Source organism: Protopterus annectens, chromosome 1.part0 (genome assembly GCF_019279795.1).
Source record: "Protopterus annectens isolate FY-2018-M chromosome 1.part0, PAN1.0, whole genome shotgun sequence".
NCBI lineage: Eukaryota > Metazoa > Chordata > Ceratodontiformes > Protopteridae > Protopterus > Protopterus annectens.
Window position 1 is genome coordinate 501,016,499 of NC_056725.1, and position 14,017 is coordinate 501,030,515.

At 39.7% G+C, this 14,017-nt stretch overlaps 1 protein-coding gene across 6 annotated transcripts in view; it reads left to right on the forward strand.

The window, feature by feature from the left end:
• Nucleotides 1–14,017, forward strand: part of SLC29A1 (solute carrier family 29 member 1 (Augustine blood group)) — a 1,418,904-nt gene that overhangs the window by 766,589 nt on the left and 638,298 nt on the right. The window contains exon 1 of one of the 6 annotated variants that reach the window (XM_044060831.1): nucleotides 5,785–5,789. The exons of the other annotated variants lie outside the window; for them this stretch is intronic. The gene's annotated coding sequence lies outside the window, so the exon portion shown is untranslated. Of the gene's footprint in view, nucleotides 1–5,784; nucleotides 5,790–14,017 lie in introns of those variants that run through there. 6 annotated transcript variants of the gene reach the window in all.

Below are 14,017 nucleotides of genomic sequence, written 5' to 3' on the forward strand. Positions count from 1 at the left end.
GTGGTAGCAAGAGGAAGGAATAGAAACCTTCCAGCACAAGCCCACTGGAATAAGGGTGAGGTACAATGGAAGAATAAAATCAAGAGGGGACCCTGGGAAACTTTAAAGATGGCTGCAGTCTGACCCAGCAGGTTAATTAGAGTTCTCCCAGTGTGAAAGGTGAACATTTGTTAAAAAGGCAAGTAGAGGTTGTTAGTTTAGCTTGGGTAAAATTCAGTTACTGGCTGGTAATTACACATATTTGATGCCAGCAAAGAAGACATTTGGAGAATGTAAGAGAAAAATCAAACAAAAAATGGGGAAAAAAATCAATGATTTGGAAGAACCTTGCAGCTGTTCAGCAAAAAAGCAGCTGAAGTTTCAGCTTTATTATAGAAGATGACTTCCAGTAATTTAGAGGAAAAATAGAACAAATATACTCAGAGATGTTTAAACAAGTGTGACACTGCAGGAATATATAAAGTTAAATGACAAAGGGCTGGAAAAAACTAGAAGAAACTTTTAAGTAGCTATTCAATAACTGCAGTAATCAGAGGTAGAAATGAAAAAAATGACTGGCAGAAAATGTAGCTTCTCAAGAAAAATGTCACCCACTGGATTGCCAACTGGCTCACAGATGGGAAACAGATAATCAAAATAGGGGAATTTACATCCACAAAGAGACCAGTCACTAGTGGAGTCCTCCAGGGTTCTGTACTGTGAACTCTCGTATTTGGCATCTACTTTTCTGAAGTAAAAGCCAATACCAAAGGGCTCTGTCTGACTAAGTTTGCTGGTGACTGCCAACTAGGTGCCCTCGTTGAATCCCCAAATGACTTAGCCATTCTGCAGGAAAGTTTGTCTCAAATAAGTAATGTCAATGTCTTAGTCTGAAATTAAAAGCCAAAAAATGCATTTTTGTATCCTTTGGGAAGTCATCTGCCCCAGATAACTACCACTTTAACAGTACGCCCCGTAGAGTCAACCCAGTTGCTCGGGATTTGGGAACTTATGTGGACAGTGACCTAACTTTTGACAAACATGGGTCTTTTATTGTAAGAAAGTCCTTCTATATTACACAGCTTATAAATGGAGGGATTGTGGCTAGATCTAGGGATGTTGTTGTTCCCCTTTACTGAGTGAGCCCTCATCATGTCAGTCTTTGAAAATAGTGCCCTATTTGGAATGAACTTGTCCAGACACATGCAACAACTGGAACGTCCATGGAGATAGATACCTTACTAAAAGGATACAAGGCCTAAACACTATGTCCTACATGGACCGACTCAAAGCCCTGTCACTATACTCTGTATCCCACAGACTGCAGAGTGACCTCTGTCTGGCATACAGGGTATCCTCCAACCCATTTCTAATGGATTTACTGCACATTAGCAAGTCAGATGGCATCAGAAATACTCGGTCTAGGAATGTAAATCTCATGTGCAACATCAATCAACACAATCATTTGGAGGGACAGTTATATTTCACAGAGGATACAGCTGCTGTGGAACGGACTCCCCATCCTCATAAAGCAAAGTTCATGCCTGTCCATTTTCAAGCACAACTTAGATCTATGGATGGGAAATGGAGAATTTACCCCAGGACTGCCCTGTGATCTACTAATGGACAGTTGCAGCTCATAAATGCTTTATCCCATGCATGGGTTCCATCAAATTATTTATGTTATGATCCCAGTTATTCTCATTACAGATAATACATAATTATCCACCATGGGATGGGTAAGTCTAATCTATAACCAAATGGGATAGATTATTTCAAGCACAAAATGGAAAATAGGTTTGGCTTAAAATGGCACACAAAGGCAGCTATCCTAGTACTTACCTACGAACTTATCAACCTATAAGAAGAACTATTTAAAAAAAACATAGTAGAGTTAGAATTTAGAGCACAGAGAGAAAACCTGAGATATTATGATATACCATAGAAACTGGAGTAGATTGCATTAATTTATTGAAAGTGTAATTAAGCAAGTGGACTGGTGTTCCACAGCTAGTGAAGGGCACATCATGTGCATGCTCATGGAAACACAGACAAGACCTATATTAGTAAAGATGAGATTATACCAGCAGAAAGAGCTGCTCCTGACAAAACTGTGGCAGAAGGGAGAAGTATTAAAAATTAGGAATACAAGAATGTTTGTGGAAAATGATTATTTACTGTATACCAGACAGAAAAGAAGGAAGTTTATACTGGCAATCAGGAAATCACCTGTCAGGTGTGAGATTCACATTACTATGTCTAGCTATCAGGAGAATGAAAGCCATTTTTGGATGCAGAACAGGCTAAGTAGGAAGTAAAAAGAGTAGCCAACACAGAGTAAGCCAGCTAAAGTTGTGGATAATAAAGAGTTGAAGGAATTTATTTGAGAAGGGAAGAGCACAAGAGTTAAGTGGGATAAGCTGTTTCTTTCCATAAAACAAGGTGGTTAAAGGTTACCTGATTTGAAGTGATACTTCAGCGCTATGCAGTTGGTTGTAAGTCAAAATAGAAAAGAATTATATGAAACGGAGGAGGAGTTCAAGAGATAAACACGAGGTTTTTTATGCAAGTCCTAAAGGAAAATATCAAGAACCACCCAGTATAATATGTGTATAAAGTAGAAGAAATTATTCTAAAAAGTAGCCCAGTGTTGCGACAGAAAAAGGAGATTTTACCATATGTGTGTCTGGAAGTAGACGTATCGAAAACAGCCACAATTGAGCTGGAATTTATTAGAGAAAATTTGCAAAGGAGCCACGGTATTAGGACCAAATAACTTGGGAGGGAATGGAAATAGAGTGGGATGAGGTTAAGCGCAAGTTGGACTGCAGCTTAGAGTCTGCCTTTCCTATCCTGGATTGATAACAGAGTTTAGGCAAAGAGAAAGTGAACGGGGAGTGCAAAGAAAGACCAAGTCTGCTAGAATTTTTAGTTGAGTCTAGAACAGTAGAGATGATTACTAAGGCTTATAAAATATAGCATGATAAGAATAAGACTTAATCAGAGAAGGTTAAAAAAGATCGGGAAAAGAGAGCAAATAGGCAATGTACAAAGGAACAATGGGAGGAAAATTGTTAAGGCTCATGGACAAGTAAAGTTCAAAAGGTTTAGGATATTTGCATCAGAGGGTTTGCATAGTTATTTTTATACCCCAAAAACTTTCAGACAATTGTTTTCCTGAGATAGACAGCAAATACTGGAGATTTGATGAAGAAGAGAGAGGTACTTGGAAACATGCTTTTGGGAATGTAACAAGATGGAAAATTTAAAAATTCCCTTTCCCTACCAAGTACTATGACAGAAATGTTGAGAGAACAAAAGCTTATAACTAAGGAAATTATTCTTTTGAGCTGGGATATAGGATCTGAATTGAGTAGACATAGAAATGCCTTACTAAGTGTAATGTTACAGGCTGCCAAAAAAAGCAATTACTAGAAAGTGTAAATCAAAATCTAAATCAACTCTAATTAAAGTACAGAATATTGTAAAAGAGATCAAATAAGTTATAAAAGGGGAAAGAACAAACTTCATAGTAATAAACTGAATTTGTGGGAGCAATATATGAGAAAAGAGATTCTACTATAAAACGCAGACTTCCTGAAAGGTGACATTTCAAAAGGATGAAAACAAATGCCCAAAATTCAGCAGGGCAAAAAATTAATTTTTAGTTGAATTTTGCAGGGGAGCAAGCCCCCCCCCCCCCAGTGGGTGTGTGTGGGGGGAGTCCCCTCACCCCAAATGTATATATACCAACTCCACAGTCGCACCAACTCGAAAAAGGGAGAAATCTTCCTAAAGAATTGCACACTTGGGAATTACACCAAAAGTGCTTTCCTAAAAGGAGCAGCATTCAGCATTATGCTGTTCACCTTGTTTTTCTGCGTGCTACTGACACTCAAGAATTTTCACCTCAAGCATGTGCAGGGGAGCGAAAGGAGGAATGAGGTTTAAGGGACAGACCACACAATCAGCCTACTTGTCCCCCCCACACAAGTTAGTCTACAATCAAGAAGAGGGGACCAGCCAGAGTGCAAGTGACTACCCCTCCCCCCCATAGGAGGAAAAGATCCCTTTGTGATGCCAAAAGCCTGGAAAAGAAAAATGTTTCGTATTTGTAGCCTAAACTGAATAATAAGCTGACAGATATTAATACCAGTGGCATATGTACATATTCAAGGTATGATCCAACCAAAAGAAAACTACAGGGGTGATGATACATTTGACAAGTTGCTTGTTCTACTGGCATTTCACTTCTTGGCCTGGTATACTTTCACCTCTTCTATTTAGATACACGGTACAAGAATGTATTTTTTATGTTAAGTTTTATGTTGTTAGTTCTTAGAAGCTTAGTTAGTTCACATTACCTCATTTTTCATCTTATGTCTATAAACCTTTTTTTTTATTTACAGTAATATTAGATGCAGTTTTCATTCTTTGTAAGTTGAGCAACACTGTATTGATGCATTTTCGTTCTTGTACTTTGCAGTTTTGTATTCTTGGACTTACAGTTTGTATTTTTATATTTTTCTGTATCTTTTATAGGTTCATAGGTTTATAGATTATTACTAGGCTAATGACCACTAGAGCCCCTACAAACCTACCTACACACCCCAAACCATTTGGGTCCCAAGTGTCATGGCTGTCTGTACAGGGGGGGATGTTAGTTAGGGGGATGCATGTTAGTAGGGATTAACTAAGGATTTGTAAGTGTAGCGTTAGGATAATACTTTTCTTACTGACTGCCTCTGGCAGTAAGGGACATGGGGTCCAGATCAGAGGTAAATTTGCAATTTCCAATCCAGTTGTCATGGTTTTGTTTGAAAGGGGTCAGGAATAAACTCTTGTTTTATATGAATAGGGAGCCTGTTCCATAGTGTGGGGATCCTTTGGAACTCATATCTGTCTCTGTAGCACATTCTGTTTATGCCACAAGCAAAGTTCACATCCCTAGATCTTGTGTGTTTGGTGCTGTTTGTTTTGTGTATGTGCAACAGGTCCATCAGGGCTGGGTCTGAGGAAGCCCTGCTAGGCAGATTCCCTCTCAGCAGCCTGTAGAAGATTGAATACAGATACATAGCCTTTAAGCTATCAGTGTTTGACACGGTGTTCATGGCCTGAATTCACCTGGTAAAAAACCTTTGTGGATATTCCAGCTGTTGTAAGTGTCTGGTTAGATATATACTAAAGGGGGTACTGTATTCAACAATAGGTCTGATAAGGGCTGAGTAGAGTGGTACTGTAACATCCTTGGATCTGGATGCATATCCTTTTGAGTGACATAGAATAATTTTCGTATTACCTTAGCTAGTTCGTCAAAGGCCAGGTTGCTGTCTACATATGTTCCCAGATCCCTTACTACTGAGTCGACTCGTGGGGGCATTTTATTGCTTGAGTATTAACTTGAGTTTACAAATTCCCAAAGGCCATTATAATGCATTTTTGGTGTTATTAAATTTACACATATGACAAAGGCAATCTTAAATTTATGTTTGTTTGTTTCTTTCTTTCAGATTTTCCCGGTTAGGAGTCGCCACAGCGGAACTCCGGTCCGCTAATGATTGGCAGTAGATTTTGACTTGCTGGCTTGCTGGGCCTAAAGCACAACCTTCAACGAAGGAACGCCCATTCACGCATGTCACCACACAGAAGACGCTCTAACTGAGAATCGAACGGGCAACGTCTAACTGTGAGGCGACAACGCTACCGCAGCACCACCACAGCAGCACTTAAATTTATATATATGAAAAACATACAAAATGATATCACTTTAGTTGCAAACAGTTTACATCACAGACACCATTGAAACAACTGTAGTTGTAAACATTATACATTACTCATAAACCATCCAGTGATTTCCAGTTAAGCATTATATAGCTCATTCAAATCCTGTCTCTTAAAACCTCGTTCCTGCTCTGCGTATATTGTTCCCAGAATTCCCATTTTTTCCTGTGAAGTTTGCTCCTTCCCTTTTCTAAAGATCCCAATTCCAGTTGTTTTATCTTGGTTGCTATATTCACTACTTCTAGTAATGTTGGTCTAGACTTTGATTTCCATTTTCTAGTAATTGCTTTTTTGGCAGCCACCATAATTAGACTCAGCAAGGCTTTACTATGTCTAGCCAATTCCAATTCTGTAGCATAACTTAAAAAATCATCTCCCCAGTCAGTCCAGTATGCTCACTCAACATCCCCGACAGAGTGGTCTGCAAGGAATCCCAAAAGTCTGCCAGCTTATCACACTTCCAAAAAATATGTTCCCAGCTATCTCTTTCTTGCCTTTCACACCTCCAACATTTGCTATCCACCTGAGGAAAATTCTTTGGAGTCTACTTGGGGTATGAAAATACCTATGTAAACACTTCTAAGCAGAGAGCCTAAATCTTCTAGACTTTAGTGCATATTTGGGAGATATACATATATCTCTCCATTGTCTCTTTATGAATTGCTTATCCAGTCTCTCTTCCCAATCCTTTCTAAGTTCCTATGATTGATTCTTTTAATTGTCATGCAGTATTTTATATGCTTTGGTAATTATTCCTTTTTTAATGTTAGCTTCTGTTCTAGAGTCCATTATAAACTCTACCAGTGCTGGTCTTTCATTTAGGAGCTCCCTATTTCTTTCTTTCTGCCTATACTCTGATATCAATCCTTGATAGGGAAGGCAATCTCTAATCTGCAGGCCAAATAAATTCTTGGCCTATTACCATTCTATTACCTTTCCCTTTCTAGTTATTTGCCAATACCTTGGTTCCTTTCCCAGTTTTCTCCAGTAAATACCAGCCCCCTCTTGCCTATTAGCTGTATTCCTGACCACAGTACACCCTATCAGTAAAATCTCTTTTCTCCATTCTCGTGCCGGTTTGGTTCTTAGAATACTCCTTGCTATTTTATGACTATAATCCTCTGTATGATTTTGGCTGTTCTTCTTAAGAGTCTGCATCCAAAATCCCAATCTGTCCTTATTTCTTGAGCTTCCTCCCTGTGTCAGCATCATTCCTTCCCACTTTGAATTATAGTTTTCTGCTTGTGCTATGTATAAGAACCTTAACTGTGTTGCTCTAAAATAAAGATGTTAGTGTCTTGGGGGGGGGGGCAGAATCTATAATAGTTCTTAATTTTCAGTCATCTGCAAACTTGGTGAGCCAGAGGCATTTAACATTAGCCTTGACTTCCAAGAAGTAGACGACAAACTGAACCAGACCCAGCACTTAACCCTGGGGTACTTTGCTGGTGGCTGGACTATAGGTGGAATTGGTATCATCAATCTTGACTTCTTGGGTCATTCCTGTGAACCAGCCAGCAATCCAGTGAGTTATGTAAGGATTTTTGTTTAGCTAAAAGAGCTTGTCAACAATGCCTGAGTGGGGTATTGTATTGAATGCCATAGCCAGGTAAAGGTGTGCAATGTGCACTGTTTTACCCTCATCCATTGCCTCTCAAAAAAGATTACCAGGTTACATAGGCATGACATTCCCTTAACAGAGATAAATAGGAATGGGTCCAGCGTCTGTAGGTTGCCAATGTCCTTGTTTTTCATTTCCATGATAATTTGTTCCATGGCTTTACATTTTAGGCTTGTAAGAGTGATGGGTCTGTAAGGTTCCCTGGGTCAGTTGATGATCTGCCCTTGTAGAGGGAATGACTGTTGCAGTCCTCCATTCATTTGAAACATAGTCTGTTTCAAGGCTGCAGTTGAAGAATGCCAAAAGTAGTTCTGATAAGTTATGTTTTAGACTGTTCAGGAGGCAACTGGAGATGTTGTCGAGACCCACAGAGGCAGTGTTCTTGACTTTAGTGAGTGCTGTCAGCACTTTGTCCCTACTGATAGCTAAGAGGAAGTATGTTGGAAGGGATTTCACCTGGTAGAGCTGGGTGAGAGTGAGGGTCGTTGAAGTTTAAGCTGAATTATTCAGCCAGTAGATTTGCCATGTCACACTGATCTGTGAACATGGTACCATTCACCACCATTTCAGTACACTGCTGTGTGTTACCTCTAAGGTTCCAGACATAGCCAATGAAGGCCTTCTTTTTGTCTTTAGCCTGCAAGGCTATCCTGACCTTGTTGGACTTAATTAGAGCTCTTAGTGTCATTTTTAGTGGTATAAGATAGCACTTGTCTTTTAAGGGAGTTGCTCTTCCTGATTTGGGCCATGATATTTCTTCTTTTAATAGAAACTCTGTTTAAGTGAGGATTCCACCAGTGGGGTTTGTTTTTAGTGTTTGTTTTGGGTTTATTTCTGGTAGGTACAGTAGCCTCTGTGCAGGCATTCACATGTTTGTATAGGGACTCTGAGTAATTCCACATAGGTAGCTGTGATCTCAGGGTTGAGGTGAACCTTGAATTGTGACATACTGTCAATTAATAGGATGCAGTTTCCCTTTGAATAGTTCTTGACTGTAACTGGTTTAACTGGATTTGCTGGGTTGATTTTTACTTCAAATGAGACAGCTTTCTGATCTGACCTCACTAGTGAGGATTTGACATGAGGGGGTGCATTGCTGTCTGATGTTGGTGAATACCACGTCCAGTATGCTTCATCACTGGTTGGAGAGTGTTCTGTCTGTTCCAGGGTGTATGTGTTAATAAAGTCCACAAAACATTGTGCCTGTGAGTATGAGGCAGTGTACTTTTCACCGTCTATAGTGGGATAGTTAAAACCACCCATGAATAGGGTGTTTGTATGCTAAGCACCTGTAGTAGGTTTAGGTAAGAGTTGAAAGGAGCATAGGTTCATAGGTTGGCACTAGGCTATCGGCCCTAGGGCCTATATAAGCCTAGCCATAACAATTGCCTGGCTATTTCTTCCCAGAGTATTTACTTCCCTGGACCCATCTAGCAGGGCGACTGATGTGATCCCCGGGATGAATTTCCTATCTCCCATCCAATCATCAAGGTTCCTTTTGAAGAGGGCCAAAGAGGCGCTCTGCTTGACATGTATGGGCAGTCTATTCCATAGTCTGGGGAGTCTCTGGGTGAGGAACCTGTCCCTCCAGCATGTTTTGTTCATTGTGATGACAAGGTTTAAATCCCTGGAGTGTGTGTCTCTGAGGGATTGAGATTTCTTTAAGTGTAGCACGTCCAGCAGCTCTAGGTTTCACATGGCCTTGTATGTTAAGCAGAGATCTCCTCTGAGTAGACGATATGCGACAGAGTATAGGTGGAGTCTTTTTAGACGGTCAGCATAGGGCATCTGCTTTATGCCTGTGATTCTTTTAGTGAGGTATTTCTGCATCCTTTCCAGTTGTTGCAGATGTCTTGAGAGGTACATACCAAACGGGGTGTTGTATTCTATAATGGGTGTGATGTGGGATGAGTACAGTGGGACAATGACCTCCTTTTTTCTGGATGAAAAGCCCTTAGTGATGAGGTGTGCCACATAGAAGGATTTCCTGACTGTTGTGGTGATGTAGTTATTGAAGTTGAGACCACTGTCCACCTGTGTTCCTAAGTCTCTTACCACACTTTCGGTGTTGAGTGTATTGCCACCTATGTGGAAATTCATGGGTCCATGGTTTTTCCCAAAGGGGATAACTATACACTTCTTGGCATTGAGCTTGAGCCCATGGTTCTGGCACCATACATCTGTTTCTGTAAGGCCCTTTTGTAGAATATCCACATAATTTGGGGATTCAACAATGGCTCCCAGTTTGCAGTCATCTGCGAACTTTGTTAGCCAGAATCCTTTAGTGTTGGCCTGTACTTCAGTAGCTATCCATGATATGGCGAGGGACCTTATCCGTGGAAACTTGCAAGTGGATGAGCTCTATGGTATCATCATGTTTAACCAACCTTGATGTATGGTTGTTGGTAACATAGATCGAGACACCTCCACCTTTGGCCCCAGTCTCTGCTGTTGTTGGTCTAAATGTGTGTAAGACACCATAGCCTTGCACTTCTGGAGTATTTTTTACGGCTTTAAACCAAGTCTTGTGGTCATGGCACAGATGTCTGCATTCTCCAGAGTGAGGAGGTTTTGAGGGGTGGGGAGTACTTTTGTTCAGGCTCTAGGCGTTGAGTAGTAACACCTTAAAGCTGCTTATAGACTTTTTCAGTAAGTTGGTAGTTTTGCCTTTTTGGCAGTGCCTAAAAAAGGCTCTAAGGGGATGAATAGAGTTTTAGCTAATATCCGAAAGTCTTTGGGGGGACAGGTGCAGCTCATCCTTGGCACAGCAATGTGGTCTTTTGACCATGTCCTCCCATGTTTATATATATTGGATCCCTCTGGAATGACACCAGCAACTAAGCCAGTTATTAAAATCAGTCATTTTATGTTCATACCTTGGCATCATCCTTGGTGAAGGTGGAATGCTGCTGAATACAAGGCTTATACCTATATGTGACACATATTCCGAAGGATCCATTATATCTCTTTTCATATAGTCCAGTGAGGTATGTGTCAGGTCACTTGCACCCACATGGACTATGATAGAATCATATTGGTATGTGGGGTGCAGTAACTTGAGTGTGTACATGGTATTATGGATGCTGTGGGTCCAGATTGGCAGCTAATCATATCTTCTCCTTGTTTAACATGGTGAGTGGAGCATCTGTGTATCGCACAGTGGTACTCCAATGACGAGTAGTAGGTAAAGTATATGCTTGCCTTACGGACTTTGCTGTTGGGGAACCATTGGGTGTAGGCTTATGTGAGATAGTTAATGTTGCTTTCAGTGTGTGCTTTAGTGATTGCTGAGGAGCAATGCTGTCATTAGGTGGATTTTGAGGTCTTTGATATTTGAGAAGTTTTCTTTTAAGTGCCTTAGCATAAAACAATCTGTGTGTGTGTGGTGAGTGGTGTGTGTGTAAGGGATCTGACAACCTCGTTTGTATGCAACATTTTTGCTTCCAAGGATGTTGTGTATTTACATTTCTTGCATACAGTGCTATTTTCTTTAACGATTGGTTGCCTGAAAACATGAGATAATTGCTTCACTGCCTTATGATGCCCAGCTGTACCAACCTGGCCACAGAAACATTTGGAAAGTGTATATCCATGTTTTTTGAACCCTTAATAGGGTAGGCTGTTTATGATTAAGGATTTGCTTTTAACAGGAGTCTCCTAGCATTTACAAGAAAAAAAGCTTGTAAACAGACTCATTTTCTCGTCATGCCTAAACTGTTTAAAGCATGCCTGTCAACTGCTCCACATTAAGAAGAATATTCTGATTTCAGACAAGTGTTTTAATCTTATTTTGCTGCTTTGATTTCTCCTGTGAGAGCTCCAATTTTGTTCTTTCATTGGCTCAAGTGGAGAGTCAGTGAGAGAGGAGCTCATCAAAGACAAAAAAAGAGTCACCAGACTCATCTAGGACTTCACATTGTGCTTTGGTCCTTGAACAGACCAGTAGCACAATGCAGATAGAAAAATAAGTTAGCATTGCAGTGGACCATTATATTGGTCTGTTTTTTCTAATTATACTGCACTACTGGTCCACTTAAAGGGCTACTAGTACATCACATCTATTAAAATGAACCAGTAGCACAGGCAGTTGTGTAAGTGAACTGTTTTTCTAGTTGTATTGTGCTATTGGTCTGTTCAGCCAACAAATTCCACAGTGTAGCTAAAGAAATAGGCCGATAGCACTTACAGATGTAGGTTTCTATTCACAGTACGCAATTGCTCCATCCACCAGACCAGTGCCACTGTGCAACTTGAAAAATTGGTTAATAGCAATCGCAGCTGTGGTATTGGTCTGTTTTACTAGCTGCACTGTGCTGTTGATCTATTAAGTAGAGTGCAGCCAAAAGCTGCGTGAGTTGGTACTTTTAAGCTGTTTGTGACTCTTAGCATTGCAGCTAGGAGCTTGTGTAGAGCTGTTTGCTACAGTGCTAGAGTCAGCATTTAATGTCATATTTTTTGGGGGGGTCCTCACCATGCTGTTTAACTGGCAAGGGGAGGGGGCTTCTCTTTTCAACCATCTGTTATGATTATTCAAACGTCAGTGCTATTATTTTTAACATTCGAAGGTTGAGATGTATGGAATATTTTTTTTTTATTATTATTATTGCTTAGTCTGACTTTTCCAGTAAACAGATGCAAATAAAAAAAATACTAACATTTGGGAGAATTTAGAACACCTCTTGTTCCCAAGTGGCTTTTAGTTAATTTTTTTGTCTGTGGTTTAGACACCTAGTGATTTCAGTTACTGAGATGAGTTGTTTACTCTTTGATAGCCTGCATGTTCCCTGCCAGCCCTCCTCTTCCCTTTTGTAACTTGTATTATTGGCACATAACCTGCCTCCCACTACTTCACACCTGACTTCCCATTCTGAGCAAATTCCCATGAACCATTTCTCCAGCTGGATCTCTTCTACATTTTCCTCAATATTAGTGATAGGTACATTCATGTTATATTACTACAGCTACAGACCTCAAAGCCTTTATGAGTGTTTTTGAATGTTTATGAGGCAAGGTCTCAACGGCAGATTTCTAACTTCAAGTAGGCTGTTTTGTTTGTTCCACTGTATCCACCTGCTTGCATGAAAGAACTTATCCAGGAGTTTGTTGTTAACATATTTTGGGACTTTGTGGTCGTCATTTTAGTAGGGCTTCAACCAGTGAGAATCCTTCCCTACTTTCAGCATGGCACCCCATTGAGGAACTGTATTTCTCAGATTTTCTATTGACTGACATTTCTCATATAGAAATGAGATTGCTTGTTTATTTTCAGTATTTGAAAACTAATGTCTTTCGGCTTTTCCCAGTTAGGGGTTGCCACAGCGAAACTCCAGTCCACTAATGATTGGCAGTGGATTTTTACAGTGCCAAGGTGCCAGCCCGAAGCCCAGCCTTTAAAGAAGGTACACACATTCATGCACGTACCTACCTGCATGTCTTTAAATGTCACTTGACTGCGGGGAGGACATGCAGACTCCACACAGAAGGTGCTCCAGCCGAGAATCGAACCGGAGAACCTCTGGCTGTGAGGCAACAACACTAACCACTGCACCACCGCGGCCTATTTAAACTGTTCTTAATTTAGGGTTTTGTTTTAAAAGAAATTAGTGGTCATATGAACTCCACCGCAGCAGGGATAGCCACTCAGTGGTTTAAATCATGGCTTTAGATGATTGTCATTGTTGAAATGACACCCTGACCCCATGTGCAAAATGGGAAAATGGATTGTGGATGGATGGATATATATATATAGTTCCCCTTCAGAAGATCGAGTTACTGAAAGCTAGAAATTCACAAGCTCAAAGCCAGAATCTCGAGTTTTCAGTAACTTGAAATTCAACAGGGAAACACAAACAACCTAAAAACAGTTTTCTTATGTTTTTGCAGGGGGTCAAGCCCCCCTACACCCCCCACACCCCTGTACTTAAATATACCAACTCTGAGATTGCACTTCATCGAAGAAAAGGGAATTCTCCCGTTCCGCACTATATGTGTAAGCACACAAAGAGAGAATGTCCACTCCTCCGCTGAAGTCCAGTCACACAACTCGCATATTACACCAGGTTTTTTTTTTTTTTTTTTTTTTTTTTTTTTTTACTTTTACAGCTTCCCTTTAGAATTTCGAGTTACTGAAAACTCAAGATTCTGGGCTCGAGCATGTGAATTTCGAGCGCTCAATAATTTGATCTTGTAAAGGGGAACCATATATATATATATATATATATATATATATATATATATTTATATTTATATATATTTATGTATATATATATATATATATATATATATATATATATATATATATATATATATACATGTTACATATGCACCAAACACACACACACACACACACACACACATACACACACACACACACGCGCGCATATGCATATAGATGTAATATATATATATATATATATATTTATATTTATATATATTTATATATATATATATATATATATATATATATATATATATATATATATATATATACATATATACATGTTACATATGCACCAAACACACACACACACACACACACACACACAGACACACGCGCATATGCATATAGATGTAATATATATATATATATATATATATATATATATATATATATATATATATATGTATATATGGGCT